Below are 18,727 nucleotides of genomic sequence, written 5' to 3'. Positions count from 1 at the left end.
CGGTTGATGTAGTTGTACACCTTCACGATCCGTCCCGATCAAGTACCGAACATATGGCACCTCCGCGTTGAGCACATGTTCAGCTCGATGACGTCCTCACCTTCTCGATCTAGCAAGAGAGGCGAAGTAGTAGATGAGTTCTGGCAGCACGACGGCGTGGTGACGGTGTTGGTGAAGAACAATCTTCGCAGGGCTTCGCCTAAGCGCTACGAAAACTATGATGGAGGATAAACTAGAGGGTACGGGATTGCCGGCACACGGCTTGGTGTTTCTTGATGTGTCTTGGGTGCTAGCCCTACCCCTCTATTTATATGTTGAGCCTTGGGTCGAAACTTGGAGTAAAAGCCTCCACAAAGTCGGTTTCACCTGAAAGGCAAGAGTCCTTCTCGACTCCAGGGACCCTGGCGTCTGGCCCCTGGACTCCGCAAAACTTCCTTTTGCGCTTTCCAAAAACCTTGTGGGCTTTCCCCTTTGGCCCAAATAAAGTGTTCTCGTACCTAAACATTTCGGGAAACATCCGGAACCCCTTCCAGTGAATTCCGGAACCCTTCCGGAGACCAAACACTATTATCCCATATATCAAACTTTATCTCTGGACCATTCCGGAGTTCCTCGTCATGTCTGTGATCTTATCCGGAACTCCGAACAACATTCGGTTACAAACATACATAACTCATAAATACTATATCGTCAACGAACGTTAAGCGTGCGGACCCTACGGGTTCGAGAATTATGTAGACATGACCGAGACACTTCTCCGGTCAATAACCAATAGTGGAACCTCGATGCGCATATTGGCTCGCACATATTCTACGAAGATCTTTATCGGTCGAATCGCATAACAACATACGTTGTTCCCTTTGTCATCGGTATGTTACTTGCCCGAGATTCGATCATCGCTATCTCAATACCTAGTTCAATCTCGTTACCGGCAAGTCTCTTTACTCGTTTCGTAATACATCATCCCGCAACTAACTCATTAGTTACAATGATTGCGAGGCTTATATTAATGTGCATTACCGAGTGGGCCCAGAGATACCTCTCCGACGATCGGAGTGACAAATCCTAATCTCGAAATACGCCAACTCAACAAGTACCTTCGGAGACACCTGTAGAGCACCTTTATAATCACCCAGTTACGTTGTGACGTTTGGTAGCACACAAAGTGTACCTCCGGTAAACGGGAGTTGCATAATCTCATAGTGATAGGAACATGTATAAGTCATGAAGAAAGCAATAGCAACATACTAAACGATCAAGTGCTAAGCTAACGGAATGGGTCAAGTCAATCACATCATTCTCCTAATGATGTGATCCCGTTAATCAAATGACAACTCATGTCTATGGTTAGGAAACTTAACCATCTTTGATTCAACGAGCTAGTCAAGTAGAGGCATACTAGTGACACTCTGTTTGTCTATGTATTCACACATGTACTAAGTTTCCGGTTAATACAATTCTAGCATGAATAAAAAACATTTATCATGAAATAAGGAAATAAATAATAAATTTATTATTGCCTCTAGGGCATATTTCCTTCAGTCTCCTACTTGCACTAGAGTCAATAATCTAGTTCACATCGCCATGTGATTTAACATCAATAGTTCACATCTTTATGTGGCTAACACCCATAGTTCACATCGACATGTGACCAACACCCAAAGGGTTTACTAGATTCAGCAATCTAGTTCACATCACTATGTGATTAACACCCAAAGAGTACTAAGGTGTGATCATGTTTTGCGTGTGAGATAATTTTAGTCAACGGGTCTGTCACATTCAGATCCGTAAGTATTTTGCAAATTTCTATGTCTACAATGCTCTATACGGAGCTACTCTAGCTAATAGCTCCCACTTTCAATATGTACCTAGATCTAGACTTAGAGTCATCTAGATCGGTGTAAAAGCTTGCATCGACTTAACTCTTTACGACGAACTCTTTATCACCTCCATAACCGAGAAATATATCCTTATTCCACTAAGGATAATTTTGACCGCTGTCCAGTGATCTACTCCTAGATCACTATTGTACCCTCTTGCCAAACTCATGGTGAGGTACACAATAGGTCTGGTACACAGCATAGCATCCTTTATAGAACCTATGACTGAGGCATAGGGAATGACTTTCATTGTCTTTTCTATTTTCTACCGTGGTCGGTTTTTGAGTCTTTACTCAACTTTACACCTTGCAACACAGTCAAGAACTCCTTCTTTGACTGTTCCATTTTGAACTACTTCAAAACTTGTCAAGGTATGTACTCATTGAAAAAACTTATCAAGCGTCTTGATCTATCTCTATAGATCTTGATGCTCAACATGTAAGCAGCTTCACCGAGGTCTTTCTTTGAAAAACTCCTTTCAAACACTCCTTTATGCTTTCCAGAAAAATTCTACATTATTTCTGATCAACAATATGTCATTCACATATATTCATCAGAAATGTTGTAGTGCTCCCACTCACTTTCTTGTAAATGCAGGCTTTACCGCAAGTCTGTATAAAACTATATGCTTTGATCAACTCATCAAAGCGTATATTCCAACTCCGAGATGCTTGCACCAGTCCATAGATGGATCGCTGGAGCTTGCACATTTTTTAGCACCTTTAGGATCGACAAAACCTTCTGGTTGCATTATATACAACTCTTCTTTAAGAAATCCATTAAGGAATGTAATTTTGACATCCATTTGCCAGATTTCGTAAAATGTGGCAATTTTCTAACATGATTCAGACAGGTTTAAGCATCGCTACGAGTGAGAAAATCTCATTATAGTCAACACCTAGAACTTTGTCAAAACCATTTTCGACAAGTCTAGCTTTGTAGATAGTAATCGGCGTCCGTCTTCCTCTTGAAGGTCCATTTATTTTCTATGGCTTGCCGATCATCGGGCAAGTCAATAAAAGTCCACACTTTGTTCTCATACATGGATCCCATCTCAGATTTCATGGCCTCAAGCCATTTCGCGGAATCTGGGCTCATCATCGCTTCCTCATAGTTCGTAGGTTCGCCTTGGTCAAGTAACATGACCTCTAGAACAGGATTACCGTACCACTCTGGTGCGAATCTCACTCTGGTTGACCTACGAGGTTCGGTAGTAACTTGATCTGAAGTTTCATGATCATCATCATTATCTTCCTCACTAATTGGTGTAGGAGTCATAGGAACAGATTTCTGTGATGAACTACTTTCCAATAAGGGAGCAGGTACAGTTACGTCATCAAGTTCTACTTTCCTCCCACTCACTTCTTTAGAGAGAAACTCTTTCTCTAGAAAGGATCCATTCTTAGCAACGAATGTCTTGCCTTCGGATCTGTGATAGAAGGTGTACCTAACTGTCTCCTTTGGTTATCCTATGAAGACACATTTCTCCAATTTGGGTTTGAGCTTATCAGGATGAAACTTTTTCACATAAGCATCGCAACCCCAAACTTTAAGAAAGGACAACTTTGGTTTCTTGCCAAACCACAGTTCATATGGCGTCGTCTCAATAGATTTAGATGGTGCCCTATTTAATGTGAATGCAGCTGTCTCTAATGCATAACCCCAAAACGATAGTGGTAAATCGGTAAGAGACATCATAGATTGAACTATATCAAATAAAGTATGGTTATGACGTTCGGACACACCATTACGCTATGGTGTTCCAGGTGGCATGAGTTTGTGAAACTATTCCACATTGTTTTAGTTGAAGACCAAACTCGTAACTCAAATATTCGCTTCTGCGATCAGATCGTAGAAACTTTATTTTCTTGTTACGATGATTTTCCACTTCACTCTGAAATTCTTTGAACTTTTCAAATGTTTCAGGCTTATGTTTCTTCAAGTAGATATACCCATGTCTGCTCAAATCATCTGTGAAGGTCAGAAAATAACGATACCCAGCGCGAGCCTCAACATTCATCGGACCTCATACATCAGTATGTATTATATCTAATAAGCCAGTTGCTCGCTCCATTGTTCTGGAGAACGGAGTCTTAGTCATCTTTGCCCATGAGGCATGGTTCGCAAGAATCAACTGATTCATAATCAAGTGATTCCAAAAGCCCATCAGCATGGATTTTCTTCATGCGCTTTACACCAATATGACCTAAACGGCAGTGCCACAAATAAGTTGCACTATCATTATTAACTTTGCATCTTTTGGCTTCAATATTATGAATATGTATCACTACGATCGAGATCCAATAAACCATTTTCATTGGGAGTATGACCATAGAAGGTCTTATCCATGTAAATAGAACAGCAATTATTCTCTAACTTAAATGAATAACCGTATTGCAATAAACATGATCAAATCATATTCATGCTCAACGCAAACACCAAATAACACTTATTTAGGTTCAACACTAATCCCGAAAGTTTAGGGAGTGTGCGATGATGATCATATCAATCTTGGAACTGCTTCCAACACACATTGTCACTTCACCCTTAACTAGTTTATGTTCATTCTACAACTCCCATTTCGAGTTACTACTCTTAGCAACTGAACCGGTATCAAATGCCGAGGGGTTGCTATAAACACTAGTAAAGTACACATCAATAACATGTGTATCCAATATACCTTTGTTCACTATGCCATCCTTCTTATCCGCCAAGTATCTAGGGCAGTTACACTTCTAGTGACCATTTCCTTTGCAGTAGAAGCACTCAGTTTCAGGCTTGGGTCTAGCTTTGGGCTTCTTCACGGGAATGACAACTTGCTTGTCATTCTTATTGAAGTTCCCTTTCTTACCTTTGCCCTTTTCTTGAAACTAGTGATCTTGTTAGCCATCAACACTTGATGCTTTTCTTGATTTCTACCTTCATCGATTTCAGCATCACGAAGAGCTTGGAATCGTTTCCGTTATCCCTTGCATATTATAGTTCATCACGAAGTTCTATCAACTTGGTGATAGTGACTAGAGAACTCTGTCAATCACTATCTTATCTGGAAGATTAACTCCCACATGATTCAAGTGATTGTAGTACTCAGACAATCTGAGCACATGCTTACTGGTTGAGCTGTTCTCCTCCATCTTGTAGGCAAAGTAATGTCAGAGGTCTCATACCTCTCGACACGGGCATGAGTATGAAATACCAATTTCAACTCTTGGAACATCTTATATGCTCTGTGGCGTTCAAAACATTTTTGAAGTCCTGGTTCTAAGCCGTAAAGCATGGTGCACTAAACTATCAAGTAGTTATCATACCGAGCTTTTGTCAAAACGTTCAAAACATCTGCATCTGCTCCTGGAATAGTTCTATCACCTAGCGGTGCATCAAGAACATAATACTTCTATGCAGCAATGAGGATAATCCTCAGATCACGGAGCTAGTCCGCATCTTTGCTACTAACATCTTTCAACTTATTTTTCTCTAGGAACATATCAAAAATAAAACAAGGGAGCTAAACGCGAGCTATTGATCTACAACATAGATATTCTAATACTACCAGGACTAAGTTCATGATAAATTTAAGTTCAATTAATCATATTAGTTATGAACTCCCACTTAGATAGACATCCCTCTAGTCATCTAAATGATCACGTGATCCAAATCAACTAAACCATGTCCGATCATCACGTGAGATGGAGTAGTTTTCAATGGTGAACATCATTATGTTGATCATATCTACTATATGATTCACGCTCGACCTTTCGGTCTCAAGTGTTCTGAGGCCATATCTGCATATGCTAGGCTCGTCAAGTTTAACCTGAGTATTCTGCGTGTGCAAAACTGGCTTGCACCCGATGTACATGAACGTAGAGCTTATCACACCCGATCATCACGTGGTGTCTCGGCACGACGAACTTTGGCAACTGTGCATACTCAGGGAGAACACTTTTACCTTGAAATTTAGTGAGAGATCATCTTATAATGCTACCGTCAAACAAAGTAGAATAAGATGCATAAAGGATAAACATCACATGCAATCAATATAAGTGATGGCCATCATCATCTTTTGCTTGTGATCTCCATCTCCAAAGCACCGTCATGATCACCATCGTCACCGGCGCGACACCTTGATCTCCATCGTAGCATCATTGTTGTCTCGCCGACTATTGCTTCTACGACTATCGCTACCGCTTAGTGATAAAGTAAAGTAATTACAGGGCGATTGCATTGCATACAATAAAGCGACAACCATATGGCTCCTGCCAGTTGCCGATAACTCGGTCACAAAACATGATCATCTCATAAAACAAAATATAGCATCATGTCTTGACCATATCACACCACAACATGCCCTGCAAAATCAAGTTAGACATCCTCTACTTTGTTGTTGCAAGTTTTACGTGGCTGCTATGGGCTGAGCAAGAACCGTTCTTACCTACGCATCAAAACCACAATGATAGTTTGTCAAGGTAGTGCTGTTTTAACCTTCGCAAGGACCGGGCGTAGCCACACTTGGTTCAACTAAAGTTGGAGAAACTGACACCTGCCAGCCACCTGTGTGCAAAGCACGTTGGTAGAACCAGTCTCGCATAGGCGTATGCGTAATGTCGGTCTGGGCCACTTCATCCAACAATACCACCAAACCAAAGTATGACATGCTGGTAAGCAGTATCACTTGTATCGCCCACAACTCACTTGTGTTCTACTCGTGCATATAACATCTACCATAAAACCAGGCTCGGATGCCACTGTTGGGGAACGTAGTAAATTCAAAAAAATTCCTACGCACACGCAGGATCATGGTGATGCATAGCAACGAGAGGGGAGAGTGTTGTCTACGTACCCTCGTAGACCGTAAGCGGAAGCGTTTTATCAACGCGGTTGATGTAGTCGTACACCTTCACGATCCGTCCCGATCAAGTACCGAACGTATGGCACCTCCGCGTTCAGCACACGTTCATCTCGATGACGTCCTCGCCTTCTCGATCCAGCAAGAGAGGCGAAGTAGTAGATGAGTTCCGGCAGCACGACGGCGTGGCGACGGTGTTGGTGAAGAACAATCTTTGCAGGGCTTCGCCTAAGCGCTACGAAAACTATGACAGAGGATAAACTAGAGGGGACGGGGTTGCCGGCACACGGCTTGGTGTTTCTTGATGTGTCTTGGGTGCTAGCCCTACCCCTCTATTTATATGTTGAGCCTTGGGGTCAAAACTTGGAGTAAAAGCCTCCACAAAGTCGGTTTCACCCGAAAGGCAAGAGTCCTTCTCGGACTCTAGGGCCAGACGCCAGGGTTCCCGGCGTCTGGACCCGGACGCCATGGACCCTGGCGTCTGGCCCCTGGACTCCACAAAACTTCCTTTTGCGCTTTCCAAAAACCTTGTGGGTTTTCCCCTTTGGCCCAAATAAAGTGTTCTTGTACCCAAACATTTCGGGAAACATCCGGAACCCCTTCCGGAGACCAAACACTATTATCCCATATATCAAACTATCTCCGGACCATTCCGGAGTTCCTCGTCATGTCCGTGATCTTATCCGGAACTCCGTACAACATTCGGTTACCAACATACATAACTCATAAATACTATATCGTCAACGAATGTTAAGCATGCGGACCCTACGGGTTCGAGAACTATGTAGACATGACCAAGACACTTCTCTGGTCAATAACCAATAGCGGAACCTGAATGCCCATATTGGCTCTTACATATTCTACGAAGATCTTTATCGGTCGAACCGCATAATAACATACACTGTTCCCTTTGTCATCGGTATGTTACTTGCCCGAGATTCGATCGTCGGTATCTCAATACCTAGTTCAATCTCGTTACCGGCAAGTCTCTTTACTCGTTTCATAATACATCATCCCGCAACTAACTCATTAGTTACAATGCTTGCAAGGCTTATAGTGATGTGCATTACCGAGTTGGCCCAGAGATACCTCTCCGACGATCGGAGTGACAAATCCTAATCTCGAAATACGCCAACTCAACAAGTACCTTCAGACACACCTGTAGAGCACCTTTATAATCACCCAGTTACATTGTGACGTTTGGTAGCACACAAAGTGTTCCTCGGTAAATGGGAGTTGCATAATCTCATAGTCATAGGAACATGTATAAGTCATGAAGAAAGCAATAGCAACATACTAAACGATCAAGTGCTAAGCTAACGGAATGGGTCAAGTCAATCACATCATTCTCCTAATGATGTGATCCCGTTAATAAAATGACAACTCATGTCTATGGTTAGGAAACTTAACCATATTTGATTCAACGAGCTAGTCAAGTAGAGGCATACTAGTGACACTCTGTTTGTCTATGTATTCACACATGTACTAAGTTTCTGGTTAATACAATTCTAGCATGAATAATAAACATTTATCATGAAATAAGGAAATAAATAATAACTTTATTATTGCCTCTAGGGCATATTTCCTTCAACTACATCACCTTGAGAAGAACTCCCTCGGCCACCAGCCTTGGGAGCCCCCGCTTGCGGCCCGACCTCAGGAGCACGTCTGATCCTGGAGCTCGAGCCTCGGGAGGGGTGCTGGACCAAGGAATTCAAGGCATATCTGGTGCATGGGACGCTGCCGGAGAAGGAGGAGGACGCGGAGCGTGTGGCCCGGCAGGCTATGACATACTGCATCCAGGACGGTGAGCTGTATAGAATACGACCAAATGATGTTTCCTTGCGATGCATCTCCAGGGAGCAGTGGAACGAGCTGCTGGGTGACATACACGGTGGAGACCGCGGGCATCACTCATCGTCGCGTACCCTGGTTGGCAAGGCATTTCGCAACGGGTTCTACTGGCCCACGGCACTCAGCGACGCGACCGAGCTGGTAAGGTCCTGCGAGGCTTGCCAGTTCCATGCCAAGCAAATCCACCAGCCGGCTCAGGGCCTCTAGACTATCCCGCTTTCGTGGCCCTTCGTGGTCTGGGGGCTGGACATCCTGGGTCCGTTCCCGCGAGCGCCTGGGGGCTACCGCTACCTCTACGTCGCCATCGACAAGTTCACCAAATGGGCAGAGGTTGAAGCCGCCCACACCATCCCGGCCGGGTCAGCAGTTAAGTTCATCAAGGGCCTCGTAAGCCAGTTCGGGGTCCCTAAATGCATCATCACCGACAACGGCTCGCAGTTCACTAGCAATCTCTTCAAGACCTATTGTGCTAACCTTGGAACGCAGATTTGCTACGCTTCGGTGGCACACCCCAAGAGCAACGGACAAGCTGAGAGCGCCAACACCGAGGTCCTGAGAGGCAAGACCCGGACCTTCAAGAAGAAGCTCGGAGCCTGCGGCAGGGGCTGGCACGGCAAGCTCCAGTCTGTGATGTGGTCCATCCGCACCACCGCCACCAAGACAACAGGCGAGACCCCGTTCTTTCTTGTCTATGGAGCAGAAGCGGTTCTCCCTCACGAGGTCAGGCATTGCTCCGCGCGGGTCCTGGCATTTGATGAGACGTTGCAGGACGCCATGCGGGGGATGGACCTTGTGCAGGGGGAGGAACGCCGCCATGAAGCCTCGCTCCGAGCGGCAAGATACCAGCAGGCGCTGCAACGGTACCACTGTCGCAGCGTCCGCTCCAAGATGCTTGAGGTGGGCGATCTCGTCTGAGGCGGGTGCTCTCCAGGGAAGGACTGCATAAGCTCTCACCCATGTGGGAGGGCCCGTTTAGGATTGCCCGCGTCTCCAGGACTGGCACCGCGCGCCTGGAGACGCAGGACGGGGTCCCCATCCAGAACGCCTGGAACATCCAGCACCTCCGGAAGTTCTACCCATGAAGCAAGGCCCAGTGCCTGTGAAGGTCTTCACTCGTGACACTCTCACGTAATAATGAGTGGGGTTGTACATGCCCCGGAGTCTCCGGAGTGCCGCCCTCGGGCCTCGGGGGCTCCCTCCCACGTCCTAGTGGCAGCACTTAGCTCCGCACTGGTGAGAAGACTAGACTAGGTGCCGGATGCGGCTGTTCATTTGCTTTCTGTAGTTGGCTTGCCTCTTTTCCCTTAATGAAATTTGGAGCTCCAGCGTTTCTTGATGGCTTGCCTCTTCTTTCTGGTTCTTCCCTTGTTCCTTTGTTTTTCTCCAGGGAGGTCGGCAGTTGCCCGACGAAATACCTCGCACGCCCCGCGAGGGGGGCTGCACAGGCAGTATGCGCATGCGCACTCCCCTGGTCTCCGCGGGGCGTTCTCATCTGAGTTTTTGATCGGCGCACCCTCCTTTAGTCTGTGCCCCACGGGTACCACGGTGCGTTTGGCCATAACCAGCCCATACTCGAGGCCTCACGCAGGAAGGGCTAAAGATTTCTTAACAAGTTTTTGCAGTTTCACGATGCAGCTTCGCGATGTTACCCGAATCGACAATGAGGAAGCCCCACCAGGTGCCCAGAGATGCGCGCCCTCATGAGGTCAAAGCTACCCCGGATGCATTGAGCTAAGTCACCCCTCTACACCCGTATAAGGCATAGATCTCACAACACAACCCGGAAACAATAAACACACCATAAAAACAACATAAACACCACGGTTCATTACACACCATCGCAGGGCCCCAAATTCGTTTCTGACAATGCAGGGGAAGGGGAAAGAGAGGACAAGCAAAAGCGACTCCTACGACGCGGCTGCTCACGAGGGTCGGCCCCCGAACTCAGCCAGAGCCCTCCTCACGCTTCACCAGGGCGCGACGACGAGATGAACCGCCACCATCCTCGAAGCGGGCCCGACGGTGTGGCGGCTGGTCGTAGTCGCCGCTGCTGGAGCTTTCGCCGGAGGAGGAGCTGCCGTAGCTGGGCAAACCACGGTAGCCGCCGAGGGCAAGGTCACCCTCGTGCTCGTCATGGCCATCGCCAAGGCCAAGCACCTCGCCACCATCGTCGTCATCTTCAAGGCAGCATCCGGTGCGGCGACCGTCTTCCCTGAACACCCTCATGAAGAGGGTCGTTGCGCCGTCGTACTTGAAGTGGAGGGTGCACTGCCTGCCCAGGCCGCACGCACGGGCAAACGTCTGCTAGCCGCGGGCCAGGGCTACGTTGCTCGCAGCGGAGACCTCCACCGCGACCCACGAAGCCTTGCTGCAGCAACCGATGGCCTGCAGCCAGAGGCCGCCGGGACCTGGGGCCGGCAGTTCGCCGACGAAGGAGCGCGGAAGTTGAAGCCAAGTGCCGGCCAGGTTCGCCGACCATACGACAAACTCCGGCAGCACCTCCGCCGAGTGGAAGCGCGGCCAAGGAGGCCGGGCGACCATGGCGCGCCTCCCCTCATCGCCGGGGCTGGCCCGACCTAGGCGGCTCCCGCTGCGCGAAGGAGCGCCATCGCGGCCGCCAAGGACAGCGCTGGACCCCGAGGGAGTCCGCCCACGCCCATGAGGGACCGCAGCGGGGGTCGCGACATGCTTGCGCGGGCGGCCGCGTCCCCTCTTAGGCGATGGCGAGGCGGGGCCCTTCTGGCGATCTTTCCCCTTCTCGGTGGCCGAGAACCTCTTCACTGGCGCCATGGGTGTCGCGGCAAGGAAGAAGAAGAAGAAGAAGCAGGAGGAGTGGAGGAAGAGATGGGTGACGGGGGCTCCGCCCCCCTTTCCATTTATAGCCAGGAGGAGGCCAACCGCCGGCCTCCATGATCTAAGGTAATAATGACCTTTTTCTGCATGCAACAAGGACTCGTCAAGTCGGGCAGTTGCCGAGGCAGCCTAGGGAAGCGGAGATGCCCATGTCCCGTCAATCGCCACGCGTCAATCAAGGCCACAGGCTGTTAGGGCCCGCGGTGCTCCGCACTTGACCCTTGGCTTCGCCGCGAAGCTAAGCGCGAGCGCGCCTTGGACCCGGGGGCTACTGTCGGCGTCCTGGGAACGGGGGTACCGAGAGGCCCAGGGCGTGGCTCCACTGGTGGCCTGGTATGGCCCATCTTCATCAACCAACGCTCAAGACCCTCGCGAGGGACCAAGCCTCGTGAAACAGACGACACAAGACCTCCTCAGGGGCAGCCTCACTAGGCTGGCTCGCGAGGAGCGGATAGATCAAGGCGAGGGGCACCTCATGAGGTCCCCATGACATGAGCCATGGCGACCAAGGCCAGGTGGGCGCCAGCGGGCGTAGAGTGCCAGTTTCTCTTTGGTGCTAAAGAGGCAGGCGCAGGCGAGGAGTCCCGAGGCATCAGGCAAAGGTTTCCATATCGGTGCAACGAGACCAAGACCAGCAGGATGACAAGACGAAGGTCATCATGGAGCCCACGACGGTGTCACCACCAGAGCCTTTGGCAGGCGAAGACCACCTTTTGTCAAGATAACTTGTACTCGTTGTCCCCCTTCAAATTGGCCATTGTGGGATACCTTCCCGCCTAATATTTGGGGAGAGGACCCGGGCCTCTATAAATAGGGCTAGCCACCACCATAGCAAAGGACGGATGATTCAGATCATCCCCAACCACACAAGCTCATCAAGCTCAAGAACACTTCTCCTCAGGAGGTTGTTCTTCCCTTGTACTTGTTCATCCCTAGCCTACAAGGCAATCCACCACACCACACTGGAGTAGGGTATTACACCACAACGGTGGCCCGAACCAGTATAAACTCTTGTGTCCCTTGTTCTTCGGGTTCTGCGAGCTAGGCTTTGAGATCATTGCGAGAGTGAGAGCTAGGGGGAGAGAGATCTTCGTGCGCACCCCAGTGTTCGAACCTCAAGGGTTTGCCGGAAGCCGCAATCCGACATCATCCATGCATAGCATGAAAATAAGTCTAGTACAACAATAGTTCAAATTCAACGATAATTAGTTCAAATTCAAAAAGTTAACCAAATGTTGAACATGTGTTTCTTGGATGGATCATGTTGTCCCACACATACTACCCCTTGAGCTTCATCCAACAATGTATGTGAGTGAATGGTTTGTCATCCCACATGTGGTACATCAGGGCAACGCGTACATACTACACAACCTGTAAAGCAACATTAAGTGAATGAATGAATTACTTCACAAGTTTGGCAAGAAGAAGCAATGCTTATGATCTCAATGGTGGCCGCGTGCAATGATGCCGTAGTACATGAAGCGGACACTTGGGTGGTGGCTACGGACGTCCGACAATGCGTGGGTGGCGGCCAGAGAGGTACAATGGCGGCGGCGGAGCAGAAGGGCACGCATGGAAAGCAAGGGGGAGCAGGGACGGAGTGGAAAACAATGAGACCAAGAGGGGGATTTGAGTGGGCCGAGGATGTCGGAGTCTGACGTGGTGATGTTCCGGACTCCCGCAAAGCCCCCCGTTTGCATATGATAGACCATCCGGACTCCTACAAAGCCCACTTCGACGACCACCTTCCATATGATAGGCCATCCCCGTGCCCAAGTGGGTGAAGGAAATATGCCCTAGAGGCAATAATAAAGTTATTATTTATTTCCTTATATCATGATAAAAGTTTATTATTCACGCTAGAATTGTATTAGCCGGAAACATAATACATGTGTGAATACATAGACAAACAGAATGTCACTAGTATGCCTCTACCTGACTAGCTCGTTAATCAAAGATGGTTATGTTTCCTGACCATGGACAAAGAGTTGTTATTTGATTAACGGGATCACATCATTAGTTGAATGATCTGATTGACATGACCCATTCCATTATCTTAGCACCCGATCGTTTAGTATGTTGCTATTGCTTTCTTCATGACTTATACATGTTCCTATGACTATGAGATTATGCAACTCCCATTTGCTAGAGGAACACTTTGTGTGCTACCAAACGTCACAACGTAACTGGGTGATTATAAAGGAGCTCTACAGGTGTCTCCAAAGATACATGTTGGGTTGGCGTATTTTGAGATTAGGATTTGTCACTCCGATTGTCGGAGAGGTATCTCTGGGCCCTCTCGGTAATGCACATCACTTAAGCCTTGCAAGCATTGCAACTAATGAGTTAGTTGCGGGATGATGTATTACAGAACGAGTAAAGAGACTTGCCGGTAACGAGATTGAACTAGGTATAGGATACCGACGATCGAATCTCGGGCAAGTAACATACCGATGACAAAGGGAACAATGTATGTTGTTATGCGGTCTGACCGATAAAAGATCTTCATAGAATATGTAGGAACCAATATGGGCATCCAGGTCCCGCTATTGGTTATTGACCGGAGACGTGTCTCGGTCATGTCTACATTGTTCTCGAACCCGTAGGGTCCGCACGCTTAAGGTTTCGATGACAGTTATATTATGAGTTTATGCGTTTTGATGTACCGAAGGTTGTTCGGAGTCCCGGATGTGATCACGGACATGACGAGGAGTCTCAAAATGGTTGAGACATAAATATTGATATATTGGAAGCCTATGTTTGGATATCGGAAGTGTTCAGGGTTAAATCGGGATTTTACCGGATTACCGGGAGGTTACCGGAACCCCCCCGGGAGGTATATGGGCCTTAGTGGGCCTTATTGGAAGAGAGGAGAGGTGGCCAGAGATGGGCCGCGCGCCCCTCCCCCCTTGGTCCGAATAGGACAAGGAGAGGGGGCCGGCCCCCCTTCCTCCTCTCTCTCCTCTTTCCCCCCTCCACGAATCCTATTCCTACTAGGAAAGGGGGGAGTCCTACTCCCGAAGGGAGTAGGACTCCTCCTGGCGCGCCTCCTCTTGGCCGGCCGCCCCCCCTTTGAGCCTTTATATACGGAGGCAGGGGCACCCCCTAGAGACACAAGTTGATCCACGTGATCATATTCTTAGCCGTGTGCGGTGCCCCCTTCCACCATAGTCCTCGATAATATTGTAGCGGTGCTTAGGCGAAGCCCTGCGACAATAGTACATCAAGATCGTCACCACGCCGTCGTGCTGACGGAACTCTTCCCCGACAATTTGCTGGATCGGAGTCCGGGGATCGTCATCGAGCTGAACGTGTGCTAGAACTCGGAGGTGCCGTAGTTTCGGTGCTTGATCGGTCGGGCCGTGAAGACATACGACTACATCAACCAAGTTAACACTTCCATTGTCGATCTACAAGGGTACGTAGATCACACTCTCCCCTCTCGTTGCTATGCATCACCATGATCTTGCGTGTGCGTAGGAAATTTTTTAAAATTACTATGTTCCCCAACAGTGGCATCCGAGCGTAGGTTTTATATGTTGATGTTATATGCACGAGTAGAACACAAGTGAGTTGTGGGCGATATAAGTCATACTGCTTACCAGCATGTCATACTTTGGTTCGGCGGTATTGTTGGACGAAGCGGCCCGGACCGACATTACGCGTACGCTTACGCGAGACCAGTTCTCCCGACGTGCTTTTCACATAGGTGGCTTGCGGGTGACAGTTTCTCCAACTTTAGTTGAACCGAGTGTGGCTACGCCCGGTCCTTGTGAAGGTTAAAACAGCACCAACTTGACAAACTATCGTTGTGGTTTTGATACGTAGGTAAGATTGGTTCTTGTTTAAGCCCGTAGCAGCCACGTAAAACATGCAACAACAAAGTAGAGGACGTCTAACTTGTTTTTGCAGGGCATGTTGTGATGTGATATGGTCAAGACATGATGCTAAATTTTATTGTATGAGATGATCATGTTTTGTAACCGAGTTATCGGCAACTGGCAGGAGCCATATGGTTGTCGCTTTATTGTATGCAATGCAATCGCGCTAAGCGGTAGCGATAGCGATAGTCGTGGAAGCATAAGATTGGCGAGACGACAACGATGCTACGATGGAGATCAAGGTGTCGTGCCGGTGACGATGGTGATCATGACGGTGCTTCGGAGATGGAGATCACAAGCACAAGATGATGATGGCCATATCATATCACTTATATTGATTGCACGTGATGTTTATCTTTTATGCATCTTATCTTGCTTTGATTGACGGTAGCATTATAAGATGATCTCTCACTAATTATCAAGAAGTGTTCTCCCAGAGTATGCACCGTTGCGAAAGTTCTTCGTGCTGAGACACCACGTGATGATCGGGTGTGATAGGCTCTACGTTCAAATACAACGGGTGCAAAACAGTTGCACACGCGGAATACTCAGGTTATACTTGACGAGCCAAGCATATACAGATATGGCCTCGAAACACGGAGACCGAAAGGTCGAGCGTGAATCATATAGTAGATATGATCAACATAGTGATGTTCACCAATGAAACTACTCCATCTGACGTGATGATCGAACATGGTTTAGTTGATTTGGATCATGTAATCACTTAGAGGATTAGAGGGATGTCTATCTAAGTGGGAGTTCTTTAAGTAATATGATTAATTGAACCTAAATTTATCATGAACTTAGTACCTGATAGTATCTTGCTTGTTTATGTATGACTGTAGATAAATGGCCCGTGCTGTTGTTCCGTTGAATTTTAATATGTTCCTTGAGAAAGCAAAGTTGAAAGATGATGTAGCAATTACACGGACTGGGTCTGTAACTTAAGGATTATCCTCATTGCTGCACAGAAGAATTACGTCCTGGAAGCACCGCTGGGTGCCAGGCCTGCTGCTGGAGCAACACCCGATGTTGTGAACATCTGGCAGGCAAAGCTGATGACTACTCGATAGTTCAGTGTGCCATGCTTTATGGCTTAGAACCGGGACTTCAACGACGTTTTGAACATCATGGAGCATATGAGATGTTCCAGGAGTTGAAGTTAATATTTCAAGCAAATGCCCGGATTGAGAGATATGAAGTCTCCAATAAGTTCTATAGCTGCAAGATGGAGGAGAACAGTTCTGTCAGTGAGCATATACTCAAAATGTCTGGGTATAATAATCACTTGATTCAAATGGGAGTTAATCTTCCAGATGATTGCGTCATTGACAGAATTGTCCAATCACTGCCACCAAGCTACAAGAGCTTCGTGATGAACTATAATATGCAAGGGATGAATAAGACTATTCCCGAGCTCTTCGCAATGCTGAAAGCTGCGGAGGTAGAAATCAAAAAGGAGCATCAAGTGTTGATGGTCAACAAGACCACTAGTTTCAAGAAAAAGGGCAAAGGGAAGAAGAAGGGGAACTTCAAGAAGAACAGCAAGCAAGTTGCTGCTCAAGAGAAGAAACCCAAGTCTGGACCTAAGCCTGAAACTGAGTGCTTCTACTGCAAGCAGACTGGTCACTGGAAGCGGAACTGCCCCAAGTATTTGGCGGATAAGAAGGATGGCAAGGTGAACAAAGGTATATGTGATATACATGTTATTGATGTGTACCTTACTAATGCTCGCAGTAGCACCTGGGCATTTGATACTGGTTCTGTTGCTAATATTTGCAACTCGAAACAGGGACTACAAATTAAGCGAAGATTGGCTAAGGACGAGGTGACGATGCGCGTGGGAAACGGTTCCAAAGTCGATGTGATCGCGGTCGGCACGCTACCTCTACATCTACCTTTGGGATTAATATTAGACCTAAATAATTGTTATTTGGTGCCAGCGTTAAGCATGAACATTATATCTGGATCTTGTTTGATGCGAGACGGTTATTCATTTAAATCAGAGAATAATGGTTGTTCTATTTATACGAGTAATATCTTTTATGGTCATGCATCCTTGAAGAGTGGTCTATTCTTATTGAATCTCGATAGTAGTAACACACATATTCATAATGTTGAAGCCAAAAGATGCAGAGTTGATAAAGATAGTGCAACTTATTTATGGCACTGCCGTTTAGGTCATATCGGTGTAAAGCGCATGAAGAAACTCCATACTGATGGACTTTTGGAACCACTTGATTATGAATCACTTGGTACTTTGAACCGTGCCTCATGGGCAAGATGACTAAAACGCCGTTCTCCGGTACTATGGAGAGAGAAACAGATTTGTTGGAAATCATACATACTGATGTATGTGGTCCGATGAATATTGAGGCTCGTGGCGGATATTGTTATTTTCTCACCTTCACAGATGACTTAAGCAGATATGGATATATCTACTTAATGAAACATAAGTCTGAAACGTTTGAAAAGTTCAAAGAATTTCAGAGTGAAGTTGAAAATCATCGTAACAAGAAAATAAAGTTTCTACGATCTGATCATGGAGGAGAATATTTGAGTTACGAGTTTGGTGTACATGTGAAACAATGCGGAATAGTTTCGCAACTCACGCCACCCGGAACACCACAGCGTAATGGTGTGTCCGAACGTCGTAATCATACTTTACTAGATATGGTGCGATCTATGATGTCTCTTACTGATTTACCGCTATCGTTTTGGGGTTATGCTTTGGAGACGGCCGCATTCACGTTAAATAGGGCACCATCAAAATCCATTGAGACGACGCCTTATGAACTATGGTTTGGCAAGAAACCAAAGTTGTCGTTTCTGAAAGTTTGGGGCTGCGATGCTTATGTGAAAAAACTTCAACCTGATAAGCTCGAACCCAAATCGGAGAAATGTGTCTTCATAGGATATCCAAAGGAGACTATTGGATACACCTTCTATCACAGATCCGAAGGCAAGACTTTTGTTGCTAAGTTCGGAAACTTTCTGGAGAAGGAGTTTCTCTCGAAAGAAGTGAGTGGGAGGAAAGTAGAACTTGATGAGGTAACTGTACCTGCTCCCTTATTGGAAAGTAGTGCATCACAGAAAACTGTTTCTATGACACCTACACCAATTAGTGAGGAAGCTAATGATAATGATCATGAAACTTCAGAACAAGATACTACTGAACCTCGTAGATCAACCAGAGTGAGATCCGCTCCAGAGTGGTACGGTAATCCAGTTCTGGAAGTCATGCTACTAGATCATGATGAACCTATGAACTATGAAGAAGCGATGGTAAGCCCAGATTCCACAAAATGGCTTGAAGCCATGAAATCTGAGATGGGATCCATGTATGAGAACAAAGTGTGGACTTTGGTTGAGTTGCCCAATGATCAGCAAGCAATTGAGAATAAATGGATCTTCAA

The sequence above is a fragment of the Triticum urartu genome, chromosome 7 (genome assembly GCF_003073215.2).
Source record: "Triticum urartu cultivar G1812 chromosome 7, Tu2.1, whole genome shotgun sequence".
Classification (NCBI taxonomy): Eukaryota; Viridiplantae; Streptophyta; class Magnoliopsida; order Poales; family Poaceae; genus Triticum; species Triticum urartu.
Note: the sequence above shows the minus strand (reverse complement) of the source record.